This window comes from Musca autumnalis, unplaced genomic scaffold, assembly GCF_047663935.1.
Source record: "Musca autumnalis isolate F117 unplaced genomic scaffold, ASM4766393v1 scaffold_1, whole genome shotgun sequence".
Lineage (NCBI taxonomy): Eukaryota > Metazoa > Arthropoda > Insecta > Diptera > Muscidae > Musca > Musca autumnalis.
The window spans coordinates 312,224,240-312,246,390 of NW_027411644.1; the positions used below are offsets into that span (position 1 = coordinate 312,224,240).

Genomic DNA, 22,151 nt, shown 5'->3' on the forward strand with positions numbered 1-22,151 from the left:
GAATAAACTCAAAAAGAGCTAGAATAACACCAGAGTTTCTGCGAAAATTGCAGATATTTAGGATCTTAATTTAAACTTTACAAATCGGAACTCAATCCTATCAGTGGTCGTCCAAAAACGATTGTTATGTCAGACGTGAATGATAATGTAAGGTCGTCATGTTATATCGACACCTCCAAATAATAGTATGCTAAGTCTAAAAAGTGAGTTTTGCAGGAGAAGCTCTCAAAGTTTGGCAATTTTTTTGAACTTCAGTACTATGCTAAGTCAATATTTGTTTATAACTTCTGTTCGGATTGACCGATCATTATCAAAATTAGACAGAATTTAAGTTAAAGGACGTTCGACACCTCCAAATAATAGTTTGCTAATTCTGAAAAGCGAGTTTTGCAGGACAAGTTCTAAAAGTTTGGACATTTCTTTGACCTTCAGTACTTTGCTAAGTAAATATTTGTTAATAACTTCTGTTCGGATTGTCCGATCATTACCAAAATTTGACAGAATTTAAGTTAAAGGGCGATAAATATAAAAATGTAAAGAACTTGAAAACATGCTAAGTCGACTTAGCATACTATTATTTGGAGGCGTCGATATATGGTATGTTCCTTTACTTTTGAAAATGTAGTAAAAGGTGTAAACTACTCCCATATGAATTGTTTGAAGTAAAGGAATGCTTTTCGAGTAAAAAGTGGTAAAACTTGAAGATTCTTGAACGTAAAGGAACAGAGCTATACTCTGAGATAGGTGCATCAATTGGCAATTCTTCCACCAGCTGAAATGCGAAAAGGTACAATCGCTGTGCTCCAAAATATGTTTATAAGATCGTAACAGTGCGAATCAAGGATTTATGCGTATGAGCCCGAAACATAACAGAAATCGGCGGTGTAGGTCTTCGAAGACGACCCAAATCCCTCGAAAGGGAAATAGTCGCCTGTTTCTTTGACAAAACAGGTCATGTGGCACATAATTCGGCTATAGCAACATACGACGGCCAATTTTGAGCGGTATACTAATATTGGTTTGCCTGAATTCTTTGGAGAAATTAGAAAAATGAACAGGAGAAGGCGGATCAATGTGCACCATGACAATGCGAAATCTTGCACATCGGTTCAAACCAGCACACACTGGTCGAAACCACTGATGTAGCGGCGCGAAAGTCAAAAAATCTAACTATAAAATTGCGAAATATTTTCGATTGTATCGATTACAGACACTTTACACACAAAGATTTTGTTTTTTAATTTTTGTTGTTGTAAATATTCACTCAGTTATTCACTATCAAATTCAAGAGTTTTTGTTGCATCAGATTTCAAAAAATTTTGATGACTGCACTTTTAAAATAAGGGATTTTGCATGAAATTCATACAAATTTAGCTGTGCATTTGTATGGGAGCTAAATCAAAATATGGACCTACCATATTATAGCTAAATATGTTATTAAATATGGGATAACAAGTAAAAATTCAGCGAATCGGGTGTACCATAAAAGGGGCTCCATCGAAACATAAATCCGTGTTGAAAATGTTTTGTAAGAAGATTTTATACACAGTGAGAACACGGAATGCAAATTTACAGCCATGTTGGTTTATAAATGTGGTTATGATATTCAAAATACCTTAAATTGGGAGGTACGGCTACATGGGGGCTATATCAAAACGTGCACCTATGTATATATATAATTTTATATATTTTTGTAATTTTTGGTGAAAATATTTTGTGACCACTAGGAGCCCCAAGTACCAAATTACAGATAATTTGCTACGAAATTGTGGCTTAAATCCTCAAAATACCGAAAATCTTAAGCTACCGTTATATGGGGGCTATACTAAAACATCAGCCGATATTGTTCATATTCGGCCCATTATTACCCACAGGTACAAGCTGCCAAATTTCAGTGACGTATCTCCATTCGTTTGCAAGTTATTAATTTCGCGCCGCTGGTCAGTGCTTTCGACAACCCTGCCGCGCCTTTTTGATCGTCCAAACGGTAATTGATGGCTCATCCACTGTACTGCCCTGACTTGGCCACATATGACTTCTTTTTATTCCCATAAATGAAGAAAATAAAAACGTGGTCAACGATTTTCGTCTCCAGATGATGCTGATGAAGTGTTAAGAAGCTAAGTTTTGGTGGAAGTGAAGTAAGTGCTTCGACAATTACTTAGAGCTCATGTTAGAGCGTAGAAATCATGCTGGAGAAGACTTTGAAAAAAAGAAAAATAAAACCATATTTGATGATAAATGTTCGAGTTTTCATTATAAGAGCGTAGACTTATGTAGCAACCCTCGTATCATCGTAGAAAAGTTTACAAAACGCTTTATTTTTATTTGCCAACAGTTCGAAAACTAGTATAATTTCCGAACATTTCGCCAAATGTTTGAACTTTTGTGGTGGAGATACCGGAAAGGCAGGACTATAAGCAAAGTTTGGACCATCCCATATGGTCCATATGGTACTTCCTCTGAGAATTATCTTGCGCATTATCCATTTTATTCGCAGGTCGTTCATTTTTTTACAGATCTAGGGTTATTATTTGTGGTCGTTATGTACAAAGCTATCTTCGAGACTTATTCTTCTCACTACTTAAGCGAGTACATTTTGTACAGATGTAGGGGGACGTATATCCTTTGTGGTAAGTTTGTGGACAGATACATTTGTATGTATGTACATATTTATATACTTTAATTAGCCTTTAAGCTTAATGCATAAAATAAAGGATACGAACAGTATTTTAACCTATTAATTTCAAAGTTGTTGTGAACAATTTTCATGTGAACGAAAGCCTATCATTACAACGTCAAGACAAATGCCTATAACCCACGAAGACAATTGCAGGTTTTGATAATAACATATTATTATTATGTCGTTTCAACTTAACAAATAATTATATACCATGAAGAGTGGAGCATATCCTTTATATAAATATTTGCATTAAACAAAATTAGGCCTAGAATTACGAAATATAAACAAAACTATGAAAATGTGTAAACAGAAATATGTTCACAGTAGGCAACAGGATCAAGAACTGGCAGGACACTTTTTGTGCATTTATTTCTCGCAATACATTGTGGTGCATTGTAATGCAATGTTTCGTGATTTGGGATAACTTGTCCAAAAAGCAAATAAGGTTGAACAAAATTCAGTTCACTGATGTTGAAACAAATCAGTTATATGCGTCATACAAATCACCGTGACCTGTACTGAATACCAAAGGAAATCAAAGTGATAAGCATAGGGATATGGAATGAGCACCACTGCACCCATTATGTGTTTGTCTTTCCAGAGTAATTTGAACTGATTAACGTAATTCTAAAACATTACAAATAATTACCATGTTGAACAGCAACAACAACAACAACATGTTACCTGCTATTTAAACAACACGATTTTTTACACGTTTGGAGCGTTTTTAATGGGGGCAAGTTAACATAGAAAATGGAACAACAACAACTACACACTACATGAAAAATTCAACGACTTTATCACAAAAAAGTTGCGGCGAAGATAAAAACAATAAAACCGTAAACAGAGTTGACAAATATTTCGTTACCTCACGAAGGACTTCAAAGCGTAACAACAACATTAACAAATGTCCACGAACTATGTTTAGGCACGCCATAACCCAGTGTTGTTATCTTTGTCAGAACCATGTAAAACAGTTGTTTGGCTTACACAGAACTACTGGGTTTGTGGAATGGGCGTTTTCAGTGGTTTCAAGTAAGCGACAGTGGAGTAAAAGTAACAACAGTAATGCTGAAACTATTTCCCGTGTATTTTGGTCATGTAAAATTCAAAAAGTGATGTATTAAAATTCGGCAATAAAAAGTTGTTGTTGCAGCTAATATTTCTCATTCGTTCTGGTAAGTGCGCTAGTTCACAAAGTTCTATTCATCATACCGTCCAACACAACTAAGGATATATTCTTTACCTTTATCATGCAGTCAAATTGCTCTATAAATTGGCTACCAATGGGACCGTCCTGTACGACATTTCTATTTTTTGCAAACCTTTCTATACAGAGTAAAATTTGCTAAAGGAACATTCCTTATAACGACTTTTTATGGCATTTCATTCCCATAAATATTTTGTTTTTACTTCCCACTGTACTTTCCTTATTAAGTGGCCATAAAAACGGAAGAACAATTTTAGATAACCATAGATAACACAGTCACACAAACACCCAATATACATAGCACTACGACAAAGAGGTTTACGCTGCCACTTGAAATCATTGAATATTTCTAATGGTTGACTTCACAGTTAACTGTTTGTGGTTTCGAAATGAAAATTACTGTTAGCCTTTTCTTTGGCATCAGGGCAAGAGAGTTGCGTGTCAAACATTAACTGAGTTAGTAAATTAAGATAATGACCCACTGATAAAGACAAGCTAGCTGCTAGTCCAACAAAAAACGAAGACATGACAACCAAGAAGTGTTTTACATGTTCCACTAAAAATACAATCATGACAATAATGGCACCAACAAAACAATACTTAGAACGATTGAAAACGAAATAATGTTACAAGACAACAAAAAAGAACAACAACCATCAACAAATGAAGAAATAAAGAAATTGAACATAAGACCATAATGGGCCACAAAACTGTCATTTGTTCAATAATTATAGAAACAGGAATGACCTGCTGCTTCTTAATATTTAATCAAGACAAAAGTGTCCATTAACAGCAACAACAGCAACATTAAAGTTATTTGTTAAATGATTTCCATAATATAGCAAAGACATTAGATGTTGGGATAAAAAGGACAGCGAACAGATCTAACATGAAAAGTCAAGGAGTTACGTGAGAAAATGGAACAAAGAGTAGGGCACAAAACATAGAAAGAGCAAAACCAAAAGCAGCAAACATATTAAGCAACTCTTGCAGGAACTTAAACAAAAACAACCAATGATAATGGTATGGACTAACTTTTGCAAAAAGTTTTCCAACAACTCCATAAACACACACACAAAGTTCCAATAATTTGCCTTGCTACCACCATTCATTGCTGTTGTGGGAGCGGGTAATGCCAAGTGCTTGCTGGCTGCCTGACTTTCTATCTGAGATCTGAGGTAGCTTATTGGTGCTGTTATTGGTCATCATTGATTTACTGTAGTTAATGTTTAAGTTTTAGTTTTGGCGAACGCAACAAAAGGTCAACAGAAAAACAACAAAGTACAAAAAGTTTTGTCCAGTCAAGTTATTAGTTTGTTTACGAGTATTGTTGGTTCGTCGGTTGGTTGGTGTTTTTTATGTTCCTTGTGAGTTAATAAATATTTTTGACCTGCCACATTGTATGCTATTAATATCTTAAGTAGAGGGAAAGAGAGGGGGGAGAATGAGGATACTATAAATTTATAACTTTATTAAAAAAAGTCAATAAATCTTAAATAGAAAATGAACGACGGAAGGTACTCTGAAACAAAGTTTTGTTTGTATTAATTAAAAATACAATGTGTATTACGTATATTTTTTCAGTAATTTAAGGTTCTGAAATAAATTTATTTTTATTAACCAAGGTAACCACATATTAGGGCATCATCTAGGTAATATTTTAGTCTGCTCAAACCATTTCATTTAACTTGTTTATGTTAAAGTCCTGTACATATTTGAGGAACCATGTAAAATAAATAAGTAATTTTATTTTTAGAATCCTGTGGTGATCCAATGATGATTTCTAAATTCTAAGGGTTTGAAACATATAGAGCGTTTCTGTAAGGTAACTGTCCGGAATTAATAATTACCTAGTTATTTAGAAAAAATGCTTATTTTTTGTTTTATAAAGCGATTCGTTCGATAGGGGAAGTAGCCTGTAATTAATTTTCAGTTGAGGGTCCAACGATTTTTAACCGGAATTTAAACAGCGTAACTTATAAGCCTAGTTAAGGTTTAACAAAAACAAGTAAAAAGGACGGCTAGCGATAAATTAAGATTACATGTCAAATCCTCAACCCCTGGTTTATACAGTAGAGTAAGCATTACAATCGCGATTCCGTACGGGCCTAACGCTTTGGATGTGTTTGGGATTTTGATAATATTTGCTACATTGTTCTTACACGGTGTTACATACATCTCTTCAGGCATTTAACTAGCAGCTATGTAGAGAGCGGCTGCAGGAGTGATGATGTCCAGAAATATTTTCTCAAATATTCTGAGGGAATAAATAGTTCTCTGAAGATGTGATTGGTAAATTCTCAGAACCCTTGCCAATCAGCTTTACCATGGTTCAGAAAAGTGCGGCAGTCAGTGGTTATGAAGTTGGATGGTCTGTTTGCGGAGACGATGCTTGGAATAGGGTCTGATCCAAGGGAAATAACCGGCTTCCAGGACACATCATTTATCAAAACTTTGTAACTTTTGAACGGATCGAGACATTTGCATAATTTTATTGTTCGACAGATAACATAATCAGCTATTCGATGCAGTTGCAGAGAAATTCAAGGTCAAAGTTTAAATTTTGATTTTTTCTTATTCTGCATCTAAATTTGAGTGTTTTTGTGTTTTTTTCCTATGTTCTAACTATTAGAAAAGGTTAAATGCCAAAAAACAACCCATAAAACACAAAAAATTAAAAAAAATAAAAAATTAAAATTTTGTTCCAAAATTAAAGGCAATACTCCTTGGGTTTTCATAAAACTCTTACAAAAACTCATATATTATAAAAATGTCCATTTGTGTAAAAAAGCTATAATTTATATGGGAAACGGTATGGAAAAAACATACGTTTTTACATATGTAATTTCAATAAATGTTAACCGACGGAACTGGGCGGGTACAAAAGTGTATATGGGCTGAAAAAGGAAACTCTCGGCCATCATTCTCAGGAAACGGAACTTTGTTTCATGCTGTTTCCTAAAAGTTCTAGTCCACTAAATTTGGAATTTCACTAAAATTTGGTACCTGAAAAAATATAATAGCTCACTTCGTGTAAACGCTACGGTAATTTATTGAAACGATTCGAGAACAATTCTACCTACCCAACAAAAAAACAATATCTGTTATAGTTTCCTAAAAATAGCTACTTCTTCCTCCAGAAATTTACAAAAAGGACGTATTTTCCAAAATCGCGAAAAGTTACTGCCTTAATTAGCACACCACGCCCGCAGCTTCTAATATTTTGTCCCAATTTTTTGGTTTCCGTAGTTTTGATATGTTTACTATCGAATCCCATATGGAAATTTACAATCAGTGAGGACAAAAAATTGGGGTTTTGGCTTCGAAATTCGATTTCTGAACCAACGGCGGCCGGTTCAATGCACCGGATTGACTCGGAGGAATCTTGGTTGTCACATTATGTGTTTTTGTCCGTATACTTTTTTACCATGGGAGCGGCAATGTATTCTAGAATGCCTGCTCCGAGATCTTTTGGTACGTGCCGAGATAGAGAAGAACCCTTGGCCGTATGGGGATCTCCATCATTTGTCAACTTCGGTAAGATGTAATGGATGTAGGGAATGGGTGAACTTCAGAGGCGGTTCAGGTTTTAGTCGCCTCCAGGACTGCTGCCATAAGAGTTATACTGCTTGCTGCGCCAAAGTATCTCCCAGCGTGTTTCCAACTTCGTCGTCAGAATCATCGTAGTTGTCGGAATACGAGACACTCCACATTCTCCCCAACAACAAACGCATGTGTTTTTTCAGCACCCCGGAAATGCTTCATTCCTGCAATTCATTTGCAACGACCTCAGCAAAAACGTAGGCGAAATATTAGAATTAATGAGTGGAAAGAAAATCATGATCGCACCGATCCTGGATGCAAAGCTAACGTCACCTGTAACTTGCAACGTTAGGATGGTTACAACGTTGTGAGGATGGATCGTACCAGAAACAGAGTAGGATGATTTGCCTTCCTTATAGACCCGTCTTTCCAATACAGACCTATCTCGCTTGAGCTTGACTCTAGAGGCAATGAGCAGAGGGGCCCAAGCAAATTGATAGATCCACATTTTGAACGGTGAACGAAGATTCAGATTGCCATAGCTCGCCGGACACAACCATTGTTAAATGAAGTTTTGCTTTGGTCCGTGTTTTGGGTTCATCTTTCGAGCATCGTTTCCGTTAACAGACTATCCAATTTCTTTACCTCTAACTACCGCACTTTTCTGAACCAATAAAGAGCTGATTGCTAAGGGTGTAGAGAATTTAATTTACCAATCACCGCTTCAGAGAGCTGCTTATACCTTCAGTTCTTCGGCCAGCTAAAATAATTTTCCGTGACATCATCACAGCTGCAGCCGCTTGCTACATACCTGCTGCTAAAATACTCGAAATCGTATCAAATTTCGCAGCAGAGTCGACGGGCTTGAAAATGAGAGTGATGAGCTCCGTCGTGCGAATCATTAAGACCAAAAAGTAATAAAAGTTAATTTTGAAGTCAACAGGTTTGTAGGCGAGAATAAGCGGAAAAGGATGTTAGACGAACTGAAGCAATGCCACATTGGTACAGGATTAAGTAAATTTTGGGCAGAAGTTAAATCACTCCCGAATCTAGGAAAAATGAAGGATGCTAAACACCGTACAAGAACGCTATCAGACTATCAAGAGCTACCAGCACAGCGTGGCCCAACACGGAATCTCGATAGTAATATTTAAGCAACAGGATGAACCCGAGTTGAGTAATTATCAATATATTGTATTATTCAAGAAGCCTGGAAATTTATTAGGATAGTGGGCAGGAAAGGATGTCAGTAGCGAAGACTCCACAGCTACTACTACAGCCCAGTTACCCAACATCAGCATGAATTCTGTAAAATGCACAGGGCCACAACCGCATTAATCGCAATATCCACATATATCAGTCGATCACTGAAACAGAACAGGCCGTGCTACGAAACTGTAATACTGGCTCTTAACCTATCGAAGACCTTCGATACCGTCAATCACACGAAGCGGTTCCGGAAAAAAGATTAGAAGTCCCTTCAACCTTGCAACTTTGGATAATTAATTATATCTGGGCGCCAGTGGTTTGGGGAGAGTGACATATTTCTGAAACTACACATCCTCAAGACGACATAAAAATAATAATGTATGCGCAAGATTGTACGATCTTGGTGTCCGGCATATGTCATACGTTAAATGTCTACATAGCTGAGGAATAAAATATATATAGAAATAGAAAATATCCACCGATAAATCCACTGCCATCTGTTCACCACCTGTACAATTGAATCGAGGTTCCACCTGAATATATTGGTCAATGGCGCCCTGATCTCGATCACCAACTACCCAAAGGTATTGCATGTAACGTTCGACAGCATATTTAAGTGGCGCGCGCAAGCCACAGCTAATTGCGATGAGATCAGAAGTAGGAACAAGGTTCTTAAGTCGCTGGCCAGTAGAACTTTGGGTGCTGACAAAGAAACAATGTTGACCTCTTATCAAGCAATAGGACGGTCGGTGGTCGGCAAATGTTAGCACTATGGAGTGGAATAATGTTCAAACTTGCCAGAATGCAGCTTTGAGGTCTGCAACAGGGTTCCTTCTCATGACGCCAGTGGACGTTTTGTTTCTTCAAGGAACCAACGTTTTGTTGCTTTGGTACCGCTCGTAGTTCTCCAGGGGTTATGTATATATATATAATTGTTCCACAAACATCCCAGATGGGACAAGGTAGACTTCTCTCATATCAATGAGTGCACCCCGATTCATATTAGTTCAATGATATGGGACCTACAGTTAACGCCGAGTCCGAACGGCGTGTCTTAAGACATCACCTGTAGAAAAGTTTTACATGGCTGAAATACTCAGAAAATGTCGCCAACATTTCTGAGGGGTATTTTGCCACCGTTGAAAATTGTTTGATGTTGCTTGGCCGGGGAATCGAACCCACGACCTTCAGCGTGCAAGGCGGGTGTGCATACCATTGCACGAGGGTGGCGCCTAGGGGTTATGTTAGTTTTGCGAAAATGTTGAGAGTATATTTAGAAATCTGTTGTTATTGTTTTTTTTTCTACAGCCATATCCTAAGGGGGCTTCTAATTTTCACAATTAATATTTAATAAAATAAGATTACAAAAGTTGCTTATAAATGGATCGCGGTGACGTATGCTTAATTTGTTAATAAAATCGAACGTTTATATAACGCATACGCCGTAAATGCCTAAAACTGTTCTTCTGGTATAACATTTCCAAGTGTTGAAAAAAATAAGCAAATTGCCACAACTCACCACAAATTAAATGCATTCGATTTCATTCTTCTTCACTTACCTAAAAAGAGACATAAAAAAGAAAACAGGCAAAACATTAAAATCCGTTATTAAAATTTTATTAAGACATGAATAAATTTCATTTAATTAGAATACTTCTTCCTTGTTGGCAATATTTGCAACATTTTCATTGTAAGCCGTGAAGTAAGTCAATTGAATAAATGGAAATTTGTCACTTGTAATAATTTTCTTAAGCTTCTTAAAATACACCAGACTCGCAGACACAGACACTCAATTCTATACAACTGTCCACACTGTATTATTTGTATGTGTATAAAAAATACAACTACAATGGAGTCCTGTAGATAAAGAAAACGAATGATATTTACGATTTGCAGACATGTTTTATTTCTTGGGTTATGTTGGCAATTCTCCTTGGCTTGGTTGGGTCCAAGCAAGCACAAGACCCAGCCACCACCACAGTAACCATAAAAAATGTAAACCATAAATATTTTATCTCTTTATCGACTTTTCACTTTCGATAAAGTACAAAAATAACAGAGTAAGTACCTCCACCATCAACATCATTGCTATTAAAGAATGTTTGCAAAAAGAAAAGGAAAGAAAAAAAAAACAAGCAAGCAACAGAAATAAAGAAAATGATAAAATAATAATAAAAATAGCAACCACAAATTATGTGGCATTCAGCAGCCACAAACATTGCCAAGTTGCTCCTTTCTGGCCACCAGAAAGGAAACCAAGATTCGAATTGCTGAAAATTTGTAGCCCATACAAACAAGTCCATGGAGCAAAGGCAACCAAATCCTTTAAATGCCAAAACGTGAGTATACTTGAAAATTATAAAGAAAGACACTTTCAGGCACACATACCGATCCTTAATAAAGTACAAAATAAATAAATTTAAAAGTATTGAACGAAAAAAGAAGGGAAATTGCTCTGTGGAAAATTGCAACAAAAATGCTTGGTAAATAATCGAAAAAAAAAAATCATTCACTCATATTTTGTTCTCAGGTTATGGCTTTTAAAAGGTTTGTGGAATTTATTTTTGATTGCAAATATCAAAATGTTGCCATTTTCAAAAAAGTTGGGTTTAATGTAAGTGCACATACAACGTATGAAATGACGACGATGCTAAGCCACCATAACCTCAATTGAAAACAAAAATCGAAAAATCTATTTTTAAACATAAAAACGTGATTTGGTTTTTATTCCGGAACAAATCACAGTATGGGAAGCCAAACTAAAAATAAGAAAAAAATACCAGCCAAAATAAATGTGCTTGATATGAAAGTGTGGAGTATATTTTTCAATTGAAAGCAAGAGCAAAGACGAGTGTCGTAACGAGAGGGAAAAATGAAAACTTCAAATGGTGAAAGTTACGAATGTATAGCCATAAAATCGTACACATTCTCTATTAGGTATTTTGGCAAGCATGTAGGGATAGGGTGGAGGGTGGAGGTGTCATAATATAAATGTTCATGGAAATTTAAATATGACATGGGAGTTCAATTTCTCAATTGCAAGACACAATTTTGAGGCATATATTGCTGGTGTCTTTATTGTACAAAATTTCCGCATAAGAGCAATAGGCACTTTTATTTAATTTGAAAGTAATTCAGCTTCATTGTAATATGTTGCAATACTATGAGAGATCTTTTTAAGTTAGGTCACGTTAGGTTAAGTGATCTCAAGAAGAGGACTAGAGCGCTAAAAATGGTAAACACCACATTACCAAACAAAGGGCTCAATAACTTTTTGGTAGCCGTATCTACTCCCAACTCAAAATGCTAACACATTAACACAAGGACATTATATTTGAAATATGTAGTTATTCTATGCTCAGTAAAAGTCGACAAATAATCTTGAAACAAGTAAAAAGTCATTAAGTTCGGCTGGCTGAATTTTTTATACTCTCCGTCATAAAATACTCTTAACTAAAATGGAATAATTAGTTTCCTTCCCAGCCCACAATTTTAGGTGTAAACATTTTTCGACCACTGAAACCAAATTACAGTGTGCGACCACAAAAAAACGACAAGGAAAAAGTAGAGAAAAAAGTAAAGATAGTTGGGGCAAGTTATGCCCATTTTTTAGTATTTTCGAAATTTTCGAGTTAAGATTACTTGGAATCCTCGCATTTTATGTATATAGTGTCTTTGGCAACTTTACTGAGGAAGATATGGGGAATATTTTTGTTGAAAGCTTTAACCCTCATGCGGTTAATCAAAAGGGTCTTATTGGCCCTTCTTTTATAAATGTCACCAAAGCAGCAGTTACTCCCACCAATGAATTGTTTTCGACCACGTCAAATCGTGTATGTGAGAGCCCACATGACACCTATATTTTCACTGGACCATAGCCGTAGACCTCTCACGTATTTTCACATACAGTATAAGCATCCAATTTCTTATCCTAACTAACGTATTTTAAGTTAAAAGTACTAAAAATGCGCAATTTTACAAAGTCCGATCCGAGTTTTCTATATTTTTCAAATATATATTCACCACAAATATTTCAGAAAGTGTTTATATGGAGTTCACAACATCTTCTGTATGAATTCATAATGAAAAACCATTAATAAGATATTTATAGTGTCTAATCGCAACTACAATCTGGATAAAAATTGTAAAATGTGACCCTTAACCTTATGTCAAAAATAAGGGCTGATAAGAATGTTATGTGTTATGGTTACAGATTTCTTTTACACAGAGACTCATAGTGAAATTTGATTTGGGACATTTGTTTTTTAACAATATCCCCAAAAAGTGAAGGATTTTGTGAGATTTTGATCCAGCATGGAATTATGTAAATTTAACAGTACAAAATTAAAACAAATAATTTCATCCTAAAATATACAAATTTGTATTCTAATTTTCTTATGGAAATAGTATACCTATGTATATGGACACTCATAGTGGAATCTTGTGTAGAATTTTTCTTCTTTTAACACTTTTCACCTAGAACCAAGTTTCATATTACTTTCATGCACCAAATGGAAAAAAGACGGAAACATTTTTCATCGAAAAAATTGGGAAATATTTTCAGCAAAATTGATACTGATATTTTCATGATATACATATAATGTAAAAAGGCATTTCACTTCTTTGGTGACCCATAGTGAAATCTGACGAAGAATATTTTTGCCTTTGATGTCATCTCTCTAAATTTATGTTTTGTGGGACAGTTTTGAACAATCTCAGATAAAGTATGACTTTAACTCTAAAACGTGTTTTTTTTTCAATTTTAGAGATTCCTGGCGATTATATAAGATTTACAGATTTGGTGTGTTCTGATAGCTACAGTAAAATGTTATGACAAATAATTTTGTAGAATATTTGAATTTGATATGATCACATTTTAAAGGAGTTTTTGAAAGATTTTCAAAAAAAGACCAAAAATACCCTTTTGATGAACCACATGAGAGTTAAAACTTTTAATAAGAATATTATTCATATCCTCCTTAGTAAAGTTGCTAAAATGACTATATACCTAAAATGCGAGGATTCCAAGATATCTTATCTCGAATATTTAGAAAAAAAAATAATAAAAAAAATAAACTGCTCCGCCAACTTTGGTTACTTTCCGATGTAATCTTTAAAAACGCCAATACACGTGTCTCATATTTTAAGCTCCACTTTCACCATCTAATCGCTTTTTCCCATCATTTAAAAAATTTGAATTTTGTTGCACAGTGTTATATATTCTAATCTAAAGATTGTGTTCAATCAGGTGTTACTTTTATATGGGGGCTTTAACAAAGGGAACTTAAATTGTGAAACTACGGTATTTTAATTAAAATATCAAAAAACGGTAGGTACCGTTACTTGGAGGCTATACCAAAACATGGATATACACGCAGAGAAAAAAATATGTTTGATCCAACAATATTCCAAGAGCAAAATATGTATTGTTAACATATTGTTGGATTCCTCATGTAGTATTGTAAATCCAAAAATAGTTTGTGTCAACTGAACAATATTTCTCTCTTTTCTTCGAAAAATTGTTTCTCTTCTCTCGCTATTCGATGCCGTTTTGAAAAAACAATTTTGGTGAGTTGTGGTGTGTTTGTATGACATGCTGCCTTTACCTTTGTTTTTGTGTGTATGTACTTGTGAGACTCTTGTTTTTATTTGTTTCTGTTTTGTTTCATTCTTCTTTCCTTTTCATGTTTGTTATGGTGTTTAATTATTCCTTATGTTGTGGTGAGTTCTTGTGGCTTTTTGTTTGTCTTTGTTGTCAGCCAATGCAGCAAACCATGTATTGTGTTCATCAATGATTGCAATATTATACGCGACATTTATATCCAAGTTATGCGAAAAGTGTATATGAGAAGTATATGCACTCAAATCAAAAATTTCTGGGCTGGTTTTCTGTATTGACAATACTTTTTGTAAACAAAATTAGATTATGATAGTTCCTAAAATTGGTATTGTTAACGATTTTAACAATATTGCGGAAATTCGAAAGTTGTTTTTGTTTTCTATGTTTGGAACAAAAGATGGTATTTTTGGATTTGGATTACAATGTTTGAACAAAACAAATACATTTTTGGAACCAAAACATATATTTTTGTTCCAACAAAAGCGAAAAATATTTTTTCTCTGCGTGTATGTGTATAATTTTTGGTTGGCTTTTGGTTTTGGTCGTGAATGCAGAGAACACAAATGTGAAATTTTAGGTAGTTCCGTCAAAGTATGTTACCAAAACCCTCAAAATACAGAAATTCGGGAGGTACCGTTATATGGGGCCTATACCAAAACATGGACCTATATTGAAACCTTTTCGTGCAGAAGGGATGCGCACAATAGAAGCTTTAAATGTCAAATAACATTAAGTTCGTTCAAGAAATCCAGCTAAAATTCTCAAAATACCGAAAATACCGTGTGGGGGTCTATACCAAAAAGTGGAACTATATTAGAATTTTTGGTAAGAAAGTTTTGTGACAACTGGGAACCTCAAATGTCAAATTACAGATACTTCGGTCAACAAAACAATGGGCGTGGAAGGTATGCGAAGGAGTCGACCAATATAGTCCATATTCGAACCTGATCTATCGTTCCAAAAACATCCCAGATGGGACAAGGGAGACTTCTCTCATATCAATGAGTACACATTAGCTCAATGATATGGGACCTACTGTTTATCGCCGAATCCGAACGGCGTATCTAAGACACCACTTGTAGAGAAGTTTTACAGGACTGAAATACTCAGGAAATGTCGCCAACATTTTGCCACCGTTGAAAAATTTTGATGTTGCCTAGCCGGTGAATCGAAACCACGACCTTCTGAGTGCAATGCGGATGTGCATACCATTGCACCACGGTGGCTCCCTGATCTATGCCACGTAGAAATATTAAGATTTGGCAAATCGTTTACTTCCTTCAAGAATTGTCGTGCGCACTATTCGTACCCAGAGGAAAGGAGTGATATGGCTCATCTACGAACTTAAACTAAGTTTGGATACAATATTACGAGGCCCAAAATTGGAATCAAATCTGGTGATCCGTTCGGTAGTTATAGTGCGCACCAACCAGATAGACCGACGGACAGACAGACGTGCTTAATCTACCCCATATTGTGAGGAACGGTCATAATTGGCGTCTATATTTTTGGTGTTTCTTCTGATACATTTTTCTGATACATCTCATACGGGTCTGCAGAAAACCTCGTCAAGGGTTTACAGAAGAATCTCTAGAGGTCTACGGAAGACCTCATATAGATTTACGGAGGACACCATAAATGTTTACAGAAGACATAAAATTATTCTACAGAAGAAAAAAAATCTCATAAAATTATTCTACAGAATAAAAAATGTCTTTAAAAGAACTCATCAGAGGTTTACAGAAGACCACCGTTTTACATGGGAGATGCCTACAAAATACCTCATAGGGGTTATTAGAAGATCTCGTGAAGGTTTACAGAAGTCCTTTGATGTATACAGACGGTTTCGGCAGACGAGTTATGTCATCTTTTCTCAGCAACTGTTGCCGATTATCTGCCTAGAGCTAAAACACTAAAAGACCAACATACTACAGTCGCTGTTGGCAAGTGGGGTATATTATCTTTCCTAAAGCAACTGCTGCTGGTTATTTCCCTGAGTGCTGCAAAGTTTGAATACGGACCGACGGGGAACATTAACAGGTCCCCACTCAGCTCACTACTGTCGATTTTAATAGGGACAATCTCCTGACGAATATAGTCCAGTAGTTTTTAGTTGACCATTTCCTCAACGATTTCTTGAACATCATAAGTTTAAAGAGGTTTACGAAAAACCTAATAGAGACTTACATAGAACCCCAGAGAGGTTTACAGAACGCATTAAAATGATCTACATCTTATGTCTTTAGAAACACTTATTAGTGGTTTACATAAGACCGCAGATTTTCATAGGAGACCTCGCAGAGGTCTATAAAGGTATTCAAAGAGGTCTGAAAAGGATCTCACAGAGGTCTAAAAGGGACTTCCCTTTCCTCACCACCTGCGTCTAAGTTCATATGCAGCCCGAAGCGAAAAATATCATTGCCTGGATAGAGGTTTACAAAACACCGCAGATTTTCATAGGAGACCTCGCAGAGGACTTCAAAGGGGTCTGCAAAGGACCCCTTAGAGGTCTACAAGGACTTCGTAGAGGACTATAGAAGAGGTCTTCAAAGACAACCTTGAGGTCTACAAAGGACTTTCAAGAGGTTAGAAGACCTCTGCTATCGCCAGACGGAATGTATGATCTTTCCTCAACACCTGCGTCAATGTTCATATGCCGCCCGAAGCGAACAATATCAGGCCTCCCTTCAACTCGCTGAATTGTGCCCCACTACTGCCGAATGTACATAGTCGTGTAATTTTTCTTTGACCTTTCCTCTGATTGTCTTCATGTCTTACCAGAACATCTACTGGTGTCGAACATTTCGTCCCTGTATGATTTCTTGGCTTTTTTCATTTCTCACGGCCATTATCCTCTTCTGAGAGATCCGGGATTTCCTTTTCCCAGTATTTTGCGAAGATTCAGCAGGCGATCTCACCTCTGGCATGTCTGAGCTCACTATGTCGCCCTTTGGCAAATGTTTCTTGGAACAGTCTCCTTGAAGAGGTATTCACGAGTATTTTAAGGTGGGAAGTTCTTTGTTTTTCTTCACCGCTCCCTAGGAAGTGGGAAAATCTAGATGTATTGCTTAACCGCTCCTAGTTTTTCTTGAACTTGCGTCGTTGTGCAAATGACAATTACTTCTTTTGTGTTGTGCAGAATGCGGTCGGTCTCTGCATAATACATTTCTTCAAGGCGTAATTTGATGGCGGGACCTGCTGTATTCACGGTCACAGTTCTGAAAGGTCCGAGATTTCATATCTGATACTATTTAGAGGATTCAGTGGTCGGACTTACGATTTTTATGTCATAGCTCTCTTCTAAAAGATCCGATATTTCCTTTCCCAAACTATTCAGAAGATTCAGTTGTCGGATTTGCCATTTTTATGTCCGAATACACTATGTCGCCAATTGACTAAGGATTGTAAGAACAGTGCCCTGACGAGTTCACTCGAAGAATTTGAGGTTGGGAAGATATTATTCTTCTTTGTCGCTCCCATAAAAGTGAGGTGAATATTCTTCATCTCCGTGGGAACATTCTGCGGTGCTGCGGATTATTCTTGAAGATGCAAACATCTGACAGCTACTTCTTCTTTATTGTGAACTTTTCAGTTCTGCGAGGGTTGTGTTTGTGTGGGTATTACTATAGGATTCGCCGTGTTGGACGCTGTATGTACTTGAAGATTGGGTCAAGATTAAACTTCCCTGGGCTTATCTGTCTCCACATGTATATGTTTGCCTGAAGGTTGTGTGCTTGTAGCAGTAACTTCACCGCAGATGTTAAGGTAGCCACATCTATGGGCGACATCACCAACCCTGGATGACTACCAGGTCTGGCTCGCAGACATTAATCCTCGCCACAATAACATAAGTAATGGAGTGTATGGTGTTTTACATTACACTGCGTTATTTAAAATTTGAAATCTTAGCCATTTAAATTTAAACCTTCTCCCGAAATGTTTAAAAACTGAAACTGTCCATAGAAAGTGAAATCAATATTCAAAATGTAAATTTGCAAATTTTATTGTGCTAATATTATAGGCCAACAACAAGTCTAAAAGTTTCGCAAGACCAAATTTTTTAAACGAAATAAGCTTAAGCAATAGCAAAATGCTGAGCAAACACACAAAACTCTCCTACAAAATAGGCTTAACCAATACGAAAATGGTCCTAAGTCATAAAATTATACAAGCCAAATTAAGGTAATAAAAATTTAAACTACACAGCATTGAGAAAATGATATTTTAGAAAAAAAATAAACAAAATAAAATGCAAAAGGAAAATTGTCCAATAACAAAAAAAAAAAAGGTCAGGGTCCTTTCCATTTTAAAGAAATCTAACTTTCTGTCTATGAATATAAAAAACGAAACAACCAAAAAAGAAATCATGGTGAATCCCGTTATATCATTTCTATAAATTTTCCCTACCCCTTTTACCTTTTGAAATTATCTCCTCCTATTGAAAACAGTTTAATATACAAATTGATTTAACCAAAGATGCCTCACTCGGCCAAATAAAAAAGTGTTTAACTTTCAAAAGAAAAGTAGCCAAGCAAAAAAGAAAAAAAAAATACGAAAAAAATAAATTCACAACAACATTGTAAACTTTTGTGAGAAGAAACTGAAGCATTTTAAATGCTTTCATGTGTTTTTTCGGTTTTTTATACCCTCAGCCTTTAGGCTAAAGAGGATATTTACACTTTGATACGACCAAAAATGTGCCTCATCGAAATAATGGTTTTAGACCCCAAGTATGTTTGTACGATATCCATTTCAGACATTTTTGAGTAGATCTAGCAATGTCCGTCCGTCTGTCTGTCTGTCTGTCCGTCTGTCTGTCTGGCAGGCTGGTGCGCACGATAACTCTCGAACGGATCAATCGATTCTGTTCAAATTTTGGGTATCGAAATATTTTGTCCAGATTCGATTTAAGTTCGAAGATGGGCCATATAGGTCCACTCCTTCAGGTACCTCCCCCACAAATTTTCAAAAATTGTCGCAAAACTTGTGCGCACGATAACTCTTGTAGGGAATAACCGATTTGGTCCATACTTTGCACATCGTGTAATTTCTACCAAACTTAGATGAGGTTCCAATATGGACTCAATTGGTCCACTCCTTCGGGTACCTCCCACACAAAATTTCGGAAAAGTTTAGTTTAGGACCTGGTCTCGAATCGCTTTGATTTTTGTTTACACAAGTTGTATCCGCTGTCCTCTATACGACGCTGTAAGTTTCATTAGGGGCAAGTCCATACTTCCTGAGAAAATAGCCTTAAAGTTACAAAAAAGCCTATGACACCGTGTGTAGTGGTTGGAGCGAAAGATAACTCTCGAGCGGATCTGCCGATTCGGTCCAAAATTTGGCTTTCGTAATATTTTGTCCAAACTTAGTTCAAGTTCAAAGATGGATTATATCGGTCCACTCCTTCCGGTACCTCCCCCACAAAAGGTCGAAAATGTTCAAAAATTTGTGTGTGCGATAACTCTCGAAGGGAGTAACCGATTTGGTCCATACTTTGCACATTATGAAATTTCTACCAGACTTAGATGAGGTTCCAATATGGACTCAATCGGCAAACTCCTTGGAGTACCTCCCACACAAAATTTCGGAAAAGTTCAGTTTAGGACCTGCTCTCGACTCGCCTTGGTTTTTGTTGTAACATCTTGTATTCACTGTCCCCTATATGAAGGTACAAGTTTCCTCAGGGGCAAGTCCATACTTCCTGAAAAAAAGCCTAAAAGTTGGAAACAAACCCTATAACACCATGTTAAGGGTGGAAGCGCAAGATAATTCTCGAACGGAAATGCTGATTCCGGTCAAAATTTGGCCTTCGTAATATTGTTCGTAGATAAGCCAAATCGGTCCACTCCTTCAGGTACCTACCCCACAAAAGTTCAAAAATATTCGGAAAAATTGTGCGCACGATAACTCTTGATGGGAGTGACCGATTTGGTCCATACTTTACACATTCTCATAATATCTACCCAATATAGATCAGGTTCAAATATGGACTCTATTTGTCCACTCCATCCCGTACCTCCCACACAAAATTTTGGATAAGTTCACATTAAGACCTGCTATTGAATCACTTTTATTTTTGTTGAAGCAACTTACATTCGCTGCCTCAATTACGATGGTAAAAGTTATTTCAGGGGCAAGTCCATACTTCTTGAGAAAACAGCCCGAAGGGTCTAAAAACCCCCTATGGCACCCCCATGGTCTATGTCGGTCCATTCCTTTAAGTACCTTTTCCGCAAAATTTTTGAACTTTAATCCTAATCAACATTTTTGTCGGTTCATACGACCAAAATTTTGAAACCCCCTAAATACATAAGTTTTTTGCGAAACAATTTTTTCAATTTACACAGGCTGAGGGTATATCTCTGTCGGCAAAGCCGACTGATACTTTTTTACTTGTTCTTGTGGACTTTGGTTTTCTTGGGTGGTTTTTGTTTCTTGTTTTTTTTTTTTTTTTGTTTTGTCTCTGTATGGGAAGCCAAGCCTTTCTTCTTTTTGTATACATTAAATGTTATCGTTCTTCCCCAGTATTTTCACTGATGTGGTTTAAAGGGGAAATTGTAAGAAACAAAAACTGAACTTATCAACACCAAGGGCTACTGACACTGGCATTCTATTTTATTCACAAGTCGCACATAAAAGAGTCGGCTGTCTTGAAAAGTTTTTCTTTCTTTTCTGCAGTTGTTGTAAAGTTGTTTAGCTACAAACACAAAGAAAGAAAATAGCTAGGTAAACCAAAAAGGCCTGTTACACATGTTGCTCAAAAAATTAAATACTATGGGTGGGTGGGAATAATGAATGACAACAAGAGAATAACTTAAATTTGTGGCAATAGAGTGAATATAAAAAACAGATATTTAAAAAAACAAGTAAAAAAGTATCAGTCGGCTTTGCCGACAGAGATATACCCTCAGCCTGTGCAAATTGAAACACTTTTTAGGGGGTTTCAAAATTTTGGTTGTATGAACCGACAAAAATGTTGATTAGGATTAAAGTTCAAAAATTTTGCGGAAAAGGTTCTTAAAGGAATGGACCGACATAGATCATGGGGGTGCCATAGGGGGTTTTTACACCCTTCGGGCTGTTTTCTCAAGAAGTATGGACTTGCCCCTGAAACAACTTTTTCCATCGCAATTAAGGCAGCGAATGTAAGTTGCTTCAACAAAAATCAAAGTGATTCAATAGCAGGTCTTAAAGTGAACTTATCCAAAATTTTGTGTGGGAGGTACGGGATGGATTGGACAAATATAGTCCATATTCGCACCTGATCTATATCTGGTAGATATTATGAGAATGTGTAAAGTATGGATCAAATCGGTCACTCCCATCAAGAGTTATAGTGCGAAAAATTTTTCCGAACATTTTTGAACTTTTGTGGGTCCATATTGGAACCTCATCTAAGTTTGGTAGAAATTACACGATGTGCAAAGTATGGACCAAATCGGTTATTCCCTTCGAGAGTTATCGTGCGCACAAATTTTCCGAACATTTTCGAACTTTTGTGGGGGAGGTACCTGAAGGAGTGGACCTATATGGCCCATCTTCGAACTTAAATCGAATCTGGACAAAATATTTCGATACCCAAAATTTGAACCGAATCGATTAATCCGTTCGAGAGTTATCGTGCGCACCAGCCTGCCAGACAGACAGACAGACAGACAGACGGACGGACATTGCTAGATCTACTCAAAATTGTCTGAAACGGATATCGTACAAACATACTTGGGGTCTAAAACCATTATTTCGATGAGGCACATTTTTGGTCGTATCAAAGTGTAAATACCCTCTTTAGCCTAAAGGCTGAGGGTATAATTACAGCAAATCCACGATAGATAGAAATAGCAAATAATTCAATTTTAGGGGAATAAATTTTGAAATGAAAAGAA

General features: G+C 36.4%; 1 protein-coding gene across 1 annotated transcript in view; it reads right to left on the reverse strand.

Moving 5' to 3' along the window:
* klg (klingon) overlaps positions 1-22,151 on the reverse strand; it is a 541,049-nt gene that overhangs the window by 300,246 nt on the left and 218,652 nt on the right. The window lies entirely within an intron of this gene.